The sequence below is a fragment of the Anser cygnoides genome, chromosome 1 (genome assembly GCF_040182565.1).
Source record: "Anser cygnoides isolate HZ-2024a breed goose chromosome 1, Taihu_goose_T2T_genome, whole genome shotgun sequence".
Taxonomy (NCBI): domain Eukaryota; kingdom Metazoa; phylum Chordata; class Aves; order Anseriformes; family Anatidae; genus Anser; species Anser cygnoides.
The window spans coordinates 145,640,265-145,653,365 of record NC_089873.1 but is presented as its reverse complement, the minus strand read 5'-3'; the positions used below and the strand labels follow the sequence as shown (position 1 = coordinate 145,653,365).

General features: G+C 40.6%; 1 protein-coding gene across 1 annotated transcript in view; it reads left to right on the top strand.

Annotated features, from left to right (window-relative positions):
* The first annotated feature begins 3,179 nt into the window (after window positions 1-3,179).
* ST6GAL2 (ST6 beta-galactoside alpha-2,6-sialyltransferase 2) overlaps window positions 3,180-13,101 on the top strand; it is a 180,519-nt gene continuing 170,597 nt past the window's right edge. The window contains exon 1 of the mRNA XM_013190226.3: window positions 3,180-3,302. The gene's annotated coding sequence lies outside the window, so the exon portion shown is untranslated. The remainder of the gene's footprint in view (window positions 3,303-13,101) is intronic.

Below are 13,101 nucleotides of genomic sequence, written 5' to 3'. Positions count from 1 at the left end.
CCTCTCTGGACAATCACTCATACATGGAGAATGTCAGGAGGAGGATGAAAAGACAGGGGGAAAACATCATTAGGATGTGTTAGCACCAGTTGGTGCACACTCCTCGCTGGCTGCCAGTGTATCAGATGCCATATTAGATGTCTTCTTATTTTCAGTCAATAAGCGAGACACCGGATTTTAAAACCCTTAGCTGATAATGACAGAGAATAACATCCACACAACAAATACAAAAAATATACATCACCCACACCCTATAGTGTATTAAATGCCCATTTCAGTTCAGAGGTGTATTTAAACCAAAAATTTTCACATTACATGGAAAAAAGAAAGCTGTTTCTTTAAGAACTTGCTTCTACCAGAGGTCAATAGCTTTACCATTATACATTAAAAGTTAAGTACAGTTATTGACAGGCAAACCACAGAAATTTGTTTATGTCAATGAAGAACAGCAAATAGATACATGTATCAGGAGAAGAGCCCTAGAGGAAAAGTTCCTTGTGCAGTGAAATTAGATTCACAGGTCACAGATGATTTGTTAGTTCTTTCCAAGTTGCAGAGCAGTAATTTATGGGAGAGCTCTCTCATGGCCTCTTTACCTGCACTACAAAAAGGAATATTTTTTATTAAAGTGTAAGTTGCATGTCCTCACAAACGACAACCCATGGACCTGAATTAATTAATATAATCCCCTAAGAATGGAGCCCTCCTATCATTCTAAAGGTAATAGGCACTTCTTTAAATCCTTTTTTTCCTTCTCTAGGAAACCTTCCCTTAGAATCCCAAATGGAGGAGTAGCTGGAGGGCTGGAAATTTTGTTTTTTAGTGCAAAAATATGTCAAATAACACCTGTTCAGGTTGCCCTCTTGATGTAAACAGATTTTCACTACAAATTTGAAATTTGTAGGAAAAATCTTTTTTTTTCTTTTTCTTTTTTCCACAAAACAAAATAACTTCAGCTAGTGTAGGTTGCAAGGCAGGGATGCTCTACCTACAGCAGATACCTGCAGCTCTTCCTCAAGCCATATTCTATACGGCTGTGGTAGTACAAAGTCAGCTACAAGAGTGTTGTGAGGGGATTTACATTACCTCATGGTGAGGGTGCTTGTGATGGGGTAAGAGCTGGGGTTCTCCTTGGGGTACCGGTGGAAAGCCTGTTCAGTGCTGAGAAAGCAGATCTGAACATTGGAGCAGCTCTGCAGCATCACAAGGGCTTCAGCTTGCCAGTTTCCTGGCTAAAGAGACTGGGCTTATATTTTGTCAGGGTGAATTTCCATAGCAAACAATGCTAACAGTGAGATGCTAGGATGTAGGCAACTGATACTCTCTCTTTATACCAAGAAAAACAAAGACTTGGAAGTTACAGCTGCTGCTCTCCATGCTCCCCAGTGGCTCCAGGTCACTCCTGAGCTCATCCACATTGGGGTCCCTTTAGGAGTGAATGGTACCTGGCAGGGCTGGTTTGCAGCTTAATCACGAGGTTGTACCCACTGTTGTCTGTGTCAGAGGCAGAAGGAGGCAGGAGCATTGGAGGACAGACTTTTCCATCTTTTCAAGACCTCCTGTTACTGAGACAAATCCAAACCACAGAAGTAGCATCTGCCTGAATGTTTTATCCTTTATGACCTCCTAATAAACTTGGCAAGGCCCCAGAATTATTTGTCTTTGGTGAAGAGCAATTAAATACTAAATACATGTTTTGGAGATTAACAGCCGGACAGTTGTGTGTGAAAACATCCCTTGCAAAAAGGTTAGCAGGCTGAACAGGAGTGTCACGGCACTTTGTGGGGCTTTTAAGTCTTTTAGACAGAATTGTCAATAAGGCAACTCTCAGTTGTGACTGCTCCGTTCTCCCTATTTCCATCCTTTAGAAAGGTTTCCTCATGCCTCTGGATAGTGGTACCAAGGAACAGTCCTTAAAGTCATTGACACAAAGGGGCTTTGCAGAGGAGGCTGTGTGGTGCTAGCTGCTTTGCTCATGGGGGCAAAGTCACATTCATACACCCTCCTTGATTTCTTCACCTTTTTTTTCATCCACCCTGCAGACGACCCCATGATTATACTGTACTAAGATAGAGAGAAAGCCACTGCTTTCTGGGGAACAAGGCTGTTAGCAAATTAAAAGTAATTGATGATTTTTTTCCCAGTTGTTACTTTTGCTATCGTGTTGTGCATCTGTGTAGGTGGGTGTATGGGTGATTATGTTTGAGAAAAAGAGACGGACTGATGGAGGGAAATCTTCCAGAACACTTTCGTCTTTTAGTTAGGGAAAGGATATATTTTATCTGATTTTTATCAAAGGTGACATCAGAAGTAATGAAAGGATAAATAATTTTAAAGCCTCAGAGAAAGAGGATTCTTTAATAAAGAAAGGATCTGTCTTGGAGATTTAGCTTTCTTAAATCCATCAAATCCCTGTGCCAAATGCATTAATATTCGAAAATTTTATGACAGTTTTTATTTCATGCATATTAGGGACAAGTAACACTCACCCTTAACTGACACAATGGATGCTTTTTCTTGTGGAACTGGAACATTGGGGCACTATACATGTGCTCTCTGTAAAACATTTCCAAGTTCAAGACTTCCATTATAAATCTTTCTATTCATTTACATGTATTATTGTTTTTGCCTTTAATGGTTTATGTACATACAAAAAGGCAATGATATATATTTACTAAACTACTACCTTCCCATTTAGTGAATTGCTTAGCACAGATGCTTTGTTTCATAAACACTGTCATTAAATGCATGAAATTATTGATTTAAACTGCTTTACTGAGAGGTTGCTCCTTATAAAGAGCAGAGTCGGGTCTCTTTTTAGCTGCAAACTAGGCTGAATTTCATAATAAAACTTTCACCATAAAAAGAAAAAAAATCGAAACTCTGAACAACAATAACCTCCCTATGATACATCAGTGACTAAATCTCCAAGAGAGCTGGCTTTATTTTTTTGTAAGAAAAAATAAAGAGAGAGAGAGAAAGAGAGTAGTAAGGATGCTGTGTTTCTTGTAAGGGACTCCTTTTCGAAGAGATCATGCTAAAAAGGCTGCTGAAGGGATCGCTTGCTGCTGTAATTTGTAGAAAGGAGCTCTCTTAATTATAGCCAGAGTTTATTGCGTCTCTCCTTCTCTCTCTCTCTCCCCCCAATGTGTGTGTATGCAGAGAGCTAGAGAAAGCTGGCAGCGCTACCTGAATAGCTATTGAAAGAGTGAGACTTCTCAGTGCCTGCTTCATTACTGGGTAGCAGCTCTTCCAGTGTGTGTGAGAGCGCCTAACTGCATTCTCCCATCGAAAAGCCCTTGGTAAGTCCCCTTAGCCGGCAGAGCTGCGGATTAACTCAGCGAAAGGAAGGAGGGGGGTGGCAGGGGACCGTGGGGGCACTCGGAGCCCGTGCGCAGCATCAGATCTATTAGATTTCCAAGGCTGCTGTAATAAATGTGTGGGATCTTCCGTGCTTAGCTGGGATGCGAAGGCAATTGCGTGGAATGTTTTGTGCGCTCAGGAGCAATGCTAAGTGCCTTCAGGAGTGCTGGAAACAGCAGAATTTTTCTATAGGAGATGAGATTAGTGAATGCTTCTCAGAGCTGCAAGAAGAGTGTTTGTGTTTTGTTTTGGTACCCCCTATCATTTTCCTCTTGTTTTCCTCTCCCCCTTTGTTGTGTTGAATGTGTTAATAGGCTCAGAAAGAAGAAACTATGTCTTCCTGCTGATTGATGGCTTTTGAAATGTAGAACTTTTATCGAGAAAGATGAGAGCTGCGGCTCCAGAGGAGATATGTGTGCTTTTTAAGTGCATGTGCATTCTTGTCCATGTTTCTGGTGCTGATCGTATAGATTTACCATGCTCAGGAGAAGTCCAAAAAGCTAGGAGATGCACATTTACTGCTGAAGATGCCAATGTTTATGCTTGTTAAATGTGCTTGTATCACATGCTTTATTAGTCATCTGCCTGACAAGTGGCACTCTCCAGGTAGCGCCTTTCAGTATATGTCTCAAAAAGCACTCTCTGTCAGGCACTTTTATTAACCCTGATGCTGTAAGTCAAGCTCATTAGGCTCAACAGAAAATGATAGAGGCCATCGAGGAGGTCAGGTTGCAACCCTCTTTGCTCCAGCTGAGCAATGGCATTATAAAAGAGAGCCTTGAACGATGCAGCTACTGGAGGGTCCCAATGCACTGGAGTTGGCTGCCTTTTGATTTGAAAAGTATGAACGAGTTACTCCAGGGATGGGCTGGAGGTTATTGGCTAGCAATACAGAGCATTAACAGAATGACTGTTGCCCTACACCTATTTACCCCAGACTTGGGTAAAACCATTCTACAAGAGCTGTCTGTCTGACTAGCAAGGCAGAGGAGCACTGGCTCATCTGTTACTGTCAGTCCAGCCCAGACCTCTGTTGGCTACAGCTGTCCATTGGACCGTACAGATGACACAGCCATATTTATAACTATGTGGGGTAAAGCTGCTCTTTATATTTAGAAAACATACACTAGTGATTTGAAAATGCTGCTTGGAGTCCCTAGACATCATTTTCTCTGCTACTGAGCAAACATGATAGCGCAAAGGATTAGGTTTTAGCTTGCAATGGTTGCTTTCCAGTTAGAATGGGTAAATTTATGTCTCTTCTACAGGTCAAAAGGACCAGACAGACTTTTTTATTTTCTTCTTTTTTCCTCTCAGAAGGCTTCAGTGTTTATTAAAGGACAACTTTTATAAGCTAATATTAAAACAAAGCTCAGATCTGCAGCCAAGAACAAAATAGGTATTGCTTCCTGAAACTCAGTCATTTTACACTATATTGAAAGGGGAATCGTGCAAAGGGGTGCAGATGACTAAGGGATTGATATTTGAGCTTATATAACTTCATGCAGTGGAGGATGTAAGTAGGAATATGTTACATGTTCGAGGTTTTCAGAGAAAACATTACTTTATCAATTAAATAAGCTGTTGTTAAAATTGCATCATTACCTGGGACACATAGTGCGTTAAATATAATACTGGGGTGCAAAATTGAGAAGAATAATCTTGTGGAGGGAGGGGAGAAGGGGAATCTATAAGCAAAGGAAACTTTTTGTTGTTTTTTGTTTTGTATTAGTGTCCAACAGCTGCATAAGCTTGTTGTTAGAATACTCTCAATACAACAGTGCACTGCCTTTTCTAAGTTTGTTTTGCTTTAATCATCTGCTTGGACTTATGAAAAAGCAGAAATACATCAACAAGAAAAACTTCAGTGTGAATAGGAGTAGGAACACGTAGTTTAATTTGTCCCTTTGCCACATCCTTGTATCAAATTCAGCCTTGATCATGCTCATTTTAGTAAGGGGATTCCGTTGTAATCTGTTTGCTATTAGCATGGCATGGTGTTCACAAAGCAACCTAATATCAGGTCAGTATGGCAGAAAAATGTTGGGGGCTGTTTGCTGGTGGTCAGATGCCACAACCCTGTTGCCTACTGGAAACGCTGTATTCTGTGAGGATGATGAACCCAGCACAAGAGTCAAGGAGAGTGTCTTGGTTTGTAGGCAACACGTCTGTTTTCGTGGCCATGCCTGCTCTGTAGGACCTTGCCCATGGCACAAGGCATCTGTCTTCTCTATCTTCCTGCAGATCTGTCCCAACAGGAGTGAGACGAGGAAGTAACCATTTGTCTCTTCCTGCACAGGCGACTACATGCATCTGATGGACAAAGATGCCCTACACTTCAGCATGTACCCATACACCCATACAGTAGGAAGCTTAGTAAGTGGTGGGCAGGACATATTGCCTATATTTGGGCTGCTCTAACACACCTGAAGTTAGGCAGTATGTGTTTCCACATGTAGTCAGTATGTGTTTCCAGGTAGTGGCTTACTCCATCCTTTCCACCAGCTCCAGCAGAGTTATATTTGGAGGAGATCAGACACTGTCCTAAGTTCTCACTGATACAAAGAGCCTTCAGACCTTGCCAGTATGAGCCACAGAGATCTAAATGTGCCTTCAAGCCTACCTGTGTTTTCATCAGAAATTCTCTCTGTTACTCTCTGACTTGAAATGAGCTTGCCTCCCTGCCCCCCATCAAAGATTACAATTCATGAGGCAGAAAATGCCAGGCACTCAAACACTGGCAGAGTTCTTTCAAATTATGTTTCTAGTTTATCATCCTTTTATATGTCAAAGTTTTCTATTTCCCCTCTCTATTTTTATATATAGCAAAACGTATCAATCCAGGCATTTCAATACCCACTGCTAAAGCATAAGGGTCAATATATCCTAGCCTACTGAATAAACAGGGGTTTTCAAAGGGCATTCCCTGTGCTGAGCATAGCTTTTTTTTTGGTAGTATAATAACTTCAGTTGCTCTACAGTTCTTCATATAAGAATTGCAAAACGAAACCACAGAAGCAGAGACCGGTGTAATTCATTGTTTACTGCTCTAAAAACTCTCCCTGTTGCTCTTGGACACTTTTCTTCTTCTCTCCCCCTTTCCTGTGGAATCCCTCTGGCTCTAACTTAGACTAAAGCTCGTTGGAACAAGTATCACGTCTCCACTCATTGCTCACCTTCATGTCCATCATACTGCATGGAAACATGAAATATTAACCACAGCTAGAATATTTACAGTGGATAAAAACCTAATGCAATCTTCTGATCCTAGCTGCAGTTTTTCTGTAATTCCTTGCACTTTAGCATGGTCAAAAGGAGAGAAACCTATTCAAGCCTTCCTCTGTAAACTTTTTGTTACTGTCCCTGGAAAAAGGACTCAAAATCCAAGCATCTGCTACCTCTGTCCACTGCAGGGCTGTGGTAAAGGTGGAAAGGCCTTGAAAAACTAAGCTTATGCAGTTATCAGGGGATTTCTGAAATAACACCAAGGAGATTTTCCAGCATGGCATTCTTGTGATTACAATGACTTACAAATTATTTTTGTCATTGCTTGGACAAGAGTGGAATTGACATTTAGCAGCGTATGAATTCCCCAGTAATTGGTGCCCCATAATATAAATTAGGTTAGAGGCAGTTTACCAAACCCCAGTACAGCAAGTTTTCATTTTATTATTCTCTCAAAGGAAGATAATCTACGATGTAAATTTTAGGAAGACAACAGCAGCACAGGGAAGATACAACCGTAAATAAAAATATACTGATGACTTCAATAGGACTTTGTAGTCAAAATTCCTTGCTAAATTGAAAAAGAATATCTGCATCCAGAAATCACATAGTGAGCCTGAGCTTTCCCTATACTGTGTTTTTGTGTTAAATCTGCTAAATAATTAAAGAGAGGAAAAAAGTGCAGAACAGATAACTAGGAAATAGCAGGCATGACCACAACTAGCCTGCCCATTTCATTAAACCCGCATTCAAGTTCTTTGACTTGAAATTGTTTTTTTTTTTCGCTGAAAAACTGTGTCAGGATATGTTCCCAGTACTACAACAGATGCTATTAAAGCAGCTTCTTTCCATTATGAAAACAAAGCTGAAGCACTATAACATATGTTGTGTTGATTCATGTCTTAGGAAATATCATTCCATGGAGATATATTTGATAAATGCAATAAGAAAGCAGCTGATTCCTTGGAAAAATGCACTTGACTGCAGCATTAGCCACTTGCATATTGTACTTGACAGACACTCAGATGCGATATGTTTTAATACATTGCCATGAGACCTAAAGAGTTTCATTCAGATGCAACACTATTCCTTTATTTTCCTGAATGTCTTATAAGATGCTACTTGCAAATGGAAAACCTTGGTAAACAAATCCTTTATGGAGTCTGACCCTGGTGTTCAGTTGCTAGCATTCAGACCTTAAGATGGTATGGTTCCTCATCTGCAAAAGTCAGATAATATTTCTGCCTCCCCCTCCAATTACACACCCTCCTCCTGTCTCCATTGCTTAGACTGCATACTGAGGACAGGGACTCTGCCTTGTTATCTGCACAATACCTACACGGTCAGCACCTATGTGGTTCTTGGCTGCAGCCTGTAGCTGCTCCTGTAAAAGAACTTCATCCCCCATGGACTAATTGATATTCTCAGTATCAGACTCAGCCAGCTATGTGGTGCCAACAATGCCAGGAGCATTTCTCTTGAGTGCTGAGCACAGAAGCACCTGCAGGTTACAGACCCCTTCCAGGTGTGACTGCCTGTGCTGTGGTCACTGAGGGCTTCAGTTCCCCCATTTATTACTTCAACACTTTTTACAAATAATAAAATCCACACCCAAGTGTTGGAAGAAGAGACTTAGAATACTAGTTTTAGAATGAGGGTGTAGAGTAGAATAATGGATGTAGCAATTATATCAATGATACTGAGATATACCAGTTTCTTTGACAGTTATATTGGCTCCACAGAATTGACTACCGTCTTTGTTTTTGACAGTTAACTAGATAAGGTGAATCCATGGGGAGCTGATAGGTGCCCTAACAAGGCATGTTCCTGCAGCATTCTCTTTCTGACCAGAAACATGCTCATATAACTGACAGCTGACACCTTCAGTAAAATTCAGCACAAAACAATCAAAACAACAACAGTCCATATCTTCCTGATGCATGTATGTCCCAAGCCTAACTGTTCATTTGGCTGGAATGGGCTCTATAAAACAAGAACAGGTTTTGTAGTACTGCCTGCTCTTAACTCCCTATTTAGTATGTTAAAATATAATTTAACAAAACTTAAAGGGTGTTCTGTGCTGCACTTAAAGAGCAACAGACCATCCCTTTGCTGAAGTAAAAGCATTAGATGAATGGATCCCTGATGAATTTCATTCAGTTCAGGGAAGTAAAGCCTGGATGGAGGGACAGAGCAGAGTAGACAAGGGCTGTTTCATGGAGTAGGGGGGCATGTACAGAGCAGCTGTTCTACATCCTCACTTGTCTTGTTGCTCCACTGTGATCACTGGGAGAAGATACAAGCTACAGCAGCCCAGTGCACAACAGGGAGAATACTGTTCCAAAAGATAACAGAACTTCTATGGGGAACTATTTTTGTGCTGCTTTTTTTGAGAAAGAATAAAGCAGACCACCTCTCTAGCTCAACTAAAACTGTAATTTCTGATACAGTCTTAAAAAAAGAAAATTCAGATAGTTAAATCTAAAAAGATGATTTCATTGTGTTTAAACCGAAATTGCTCGAAAATGCCTTCAGATAAAGCCAGATCTACCCATCTCATAATCCCCTGTTGTCTTTTAGCTGCATTCAACCTGAGGTCAACAAGGTGACTCAAGCCTAGATTCAACAGAGAACAAGAAAATTCCCAAGAGCTTTTTCTCCAAGCTGCTGCCTACCTCCTAGAGATTTAATCAACTGCCTAGAGCTTATTATCAGAGCAAGTACCCTGACTCTAGCTCAGAAAAAGGCAGTCGACTTTTCTGTGCAGCTGGGAAATCCTGTAGACCCATTTGTTGAGATTGGAGCTCTGGAGCCTCTTTTGGGCACTACTGGTGCCAAGCTGATTCCTGTTGCGGAGCCCAAATGTCCCTGTTCAGTGTCTTTGAGACTCTGCCCTGGGAGGCAACATCTCTTACCTCTGTCGTTACCCACAATGGTGGAGATCTAGGGAAATAAGGATTGCGCATGGTTCTCCAGACCCCATACTTTAAGAGTCCATGTTTCTTTTTTTCTTGAATGACACAGTATGGTTGGCCACTTTCTCAGAGTTAAAAAAAAAAAAAAAAGTCATTTGGAGGTGAAATCATTCAGCAATGGTGGAGAAAGAGCTAATGTATTGACTGAACTCCTCACAGATGTCAGCTGACATTGCTGAACTAAAGTTTATAGGATCGGTTGTTTTGCACCAGAAAACTGCAGTATGAAGCCTTAGAAATTATAAATAGTTACAATTATATATTTAAAAATGAAAAATAGATTTCTTCATGAGAATGGTGTGCAATGTAGGCAAACATTCATTCTGCTTTGCTCATTGGGAAGCACCATTGGATTCTACTTTTCAAGGCACTACAGAGAGCAATACAGATGTAAGGTACTGCCTTACTTGCAATACAGATCCCCTTTGAATTCTCTGAGCGTATTTTTCTAGCTCCGTATCCTGCTGCCAGGTGTGTCTGAGGTCAGAGCTCAGCATGTCTGTTATTCAGCTAGGTGCCATGGTTTTTAGCTTGGCCTCCCACCAGAAGTGGCTTGTAATAAAAGCAAACTAAAAGGCAAAGAATAATAGAACTTGCATGTCCTTCCTCCTTAGGATTTGATTCTCTTGGCATGTAGTTGGGACTATGTTAAAACAAGACTGATATTTTATTTGGCTAACACAGGGAAGGAACAGGGTTGGTAACAGGGTAGTGGAGGGAGGAAAGAACATGCATCGTGGTAGTGCATCACTTCCATTATGCTCCAGATAAAATATCTGAAAAGTCATCGGGCTTTTGCCATCTGTTCAATTTTTGGAATGCTTCCAGGAAAAGACAATACCTACAAGGACCGTGTCCATTTTAGCTAGCAGACTCTGCTCTCTCCTCAAGCATAAATCACTTGTGATTGTGGATGCAGGCATATGCGTGAGTTCACATGAACACAACTACAGTGAGACTCCTAATTTGCAACTAATCCACCCTGCCATACACAGACTTCTAAGCAAGCAACTCTACATCTCAGTAATGACTGTGCTATTTATTAGAGTTGGCTAAGCCTGTCTGGTTTAAATCTGGTTTCAATCTTATCTTAAGATATTCACTGTTGAGATTTTGGTTCAGCAAAGTGTCAGCATAAACTTATATATTGCTTTGTCTGGAAGTACCCACTCTACAGCTGTGTTCCAAAGCTGTTCCCCAAGAAACATGTAACACCTGTATGTCAGTGTAGCTCTCATTTTTAATTTTTAACAAGTATGGACTGAGAGCATACCAGAGTGACCAGCTTCTGATTATAGACTACATGAAATAACACCCTTGTGAAGTGTGCTTAAACCCCTGACACTCAAAGGAAAAAATTAAGAACCATCACATTTCCAGATAATGTACCTTAAAATCTAATCTTATAATGCAAGGGTCAAACAAAATCAAAACACTGTTTACAGCAGTGTTCTTTCTTCTCATCTCTGCAGTTATTCAAGGCATTTAGTCCAAATTAATTAAAACTATAACAAAAATATTCTTATGGCTAGTTTAAAGAGTAACATGTGGCATATAATTTGGATTTCTGAGTGATTTAGACAATTAAGCTGCATTACTCATCCCTCTCATCTAAATATGTACATTCTGTAATCTTCCATGTGAATTTTCAACTCATCTTTGGATAACATTTTGGTTATCTGCTGGAGAAGAACATTCATCTCAGAATGAGCATAGCAAGGTGAAAATAGTCCAGCTGGAAAAAATGAGCATGACAGAAAGCAACCCTGAGCTACAGTAATGTATGGGAAACTTCGATTTCTTTTCAGTGACGGAAGAATTCTTTTACTTTCTTTCCAACAGCAAACAATCCTTCTGTATTGCCAGATCATTTAGAATTGAGTGGCATTTTAGTGTATGACCTTCTCTCTTTGAGCTAAATATCATCACATGAACACATTGTTGACAGCATCAGGAGAGATCAGACTGGAAGAGATCTGTGGGCAAAAAAATCAGAACCTTCCACTCCCAGAAAATAAATAAATAAATAAATGGAATTGAAGAGAAAACAGTGTTACCTTCATAAATGACCCTCCAGTACTAACATCATTCATTCAAACATGTAGTACAAATGATGTCCAGCTGCTTGAATAACTGTTAGTTCTAGTAGTTCCAATCTATGTGTTCCCTTTCATTAACTAGTATATTGGGGCTATCCCCAGACACTCTCTATCCACGACTCAATGGAGACAAACCAATCAGCCCAAGCAACCCAGCCAATGTTAAATCTGCCTATCAGTACAGGTAAGAAAAAAAAAAATCCTATGATAAGTCTGCAGCTAATACAAGCTGATCAATTATGCAATTAAATGAAATTACAAATTTAAAATGTAATATAATGTAACATAACGTAACATAACATAACGTAACATAACGTAACATAACAACGTAACATAATATATTGCAATGTAATGTAATTAACATAATATAACTAATATAAAATAGTATTTTCCAAAAATATACTTATGAACTCCAGGGGCAAATCTAACAAAGGCAGTAGAGCCATGCTCATATTGAGGGTGAAATTCATCAGAGGGAGAGGAACCAAAGACTATATGATTTCTTAGTCTTTGGAAAACAACTGAAAATAATCCTTAGCCAAGATCATCAATGGGAACAGATGCTCCGCAGAGATAAAGAGAGGTGCACACAAGCTCTGTTTCCCACCATCCTGTCTCAAAAGAAAGAATGGTAAATAGGAGCAGCAGCTTCTTTAGGTTCATATTTCCCTTGGCAGACTTCTCAGGCTGCAGAAGCCCAGCCAGGTTCACCAGAGCATCCTGATAGACCTTGCAGGAAGTCTGGGAATACCTGTTAGTTGAAAACAGATCTCAGTGTGGGGTTCTGTCTCTAGACAGACCAGTGAGGGGGTCTGGAAAGAGAATACCACTGGCTCCATAGTGGGTACACTTCCACAGTTATTTTAGAATTCAAAAGATCAAAGGAATAAGCTTGAGCATACAAAAATTATAATAAGAGTCATAATAAAAAACCCACAGTGTTATAGCCAAGCAATATGAGGTACTTTTGGCATTGTTTGTTCATTTGGCAGACTGGCATAGAGCAAGGTGAGATCAGCTTTGTGCAGCTGAGCTGTTGGTCTAATGTTCTGCCAAGTCCCTGGTAATGTTTTAAACACGCTGGCCCCTCTGAGGCTGCTAAAGCCAGAAGCTGTAAAGGCTGGGTGTGAGAGACAGCACACCCATATGGAGAGCCAAGAGCAGCTTGGTGCTGAGGGTCAGGTCAGGCCACAGGCCTTTACAGCCGGAGAAGCTTCACCTAGCTAGAAGTGATACTAACACAGGCTTCCTGGTGCCCTTAGAGGGTTTTCTGTCACTGGGAGAAGCTGCTATGGGACAGAAGACCTCCATTCTGTGGCATGGGGTGCATCAGGCACAGCATTGCTGGCTGGTTGAGGGATGGGATTGTCCTGCTCTGCTCTGTTCTGGTGCGGCCTCACTTTGAGCACTGTGTGCAGTTTTGGGTGATACAATATCAG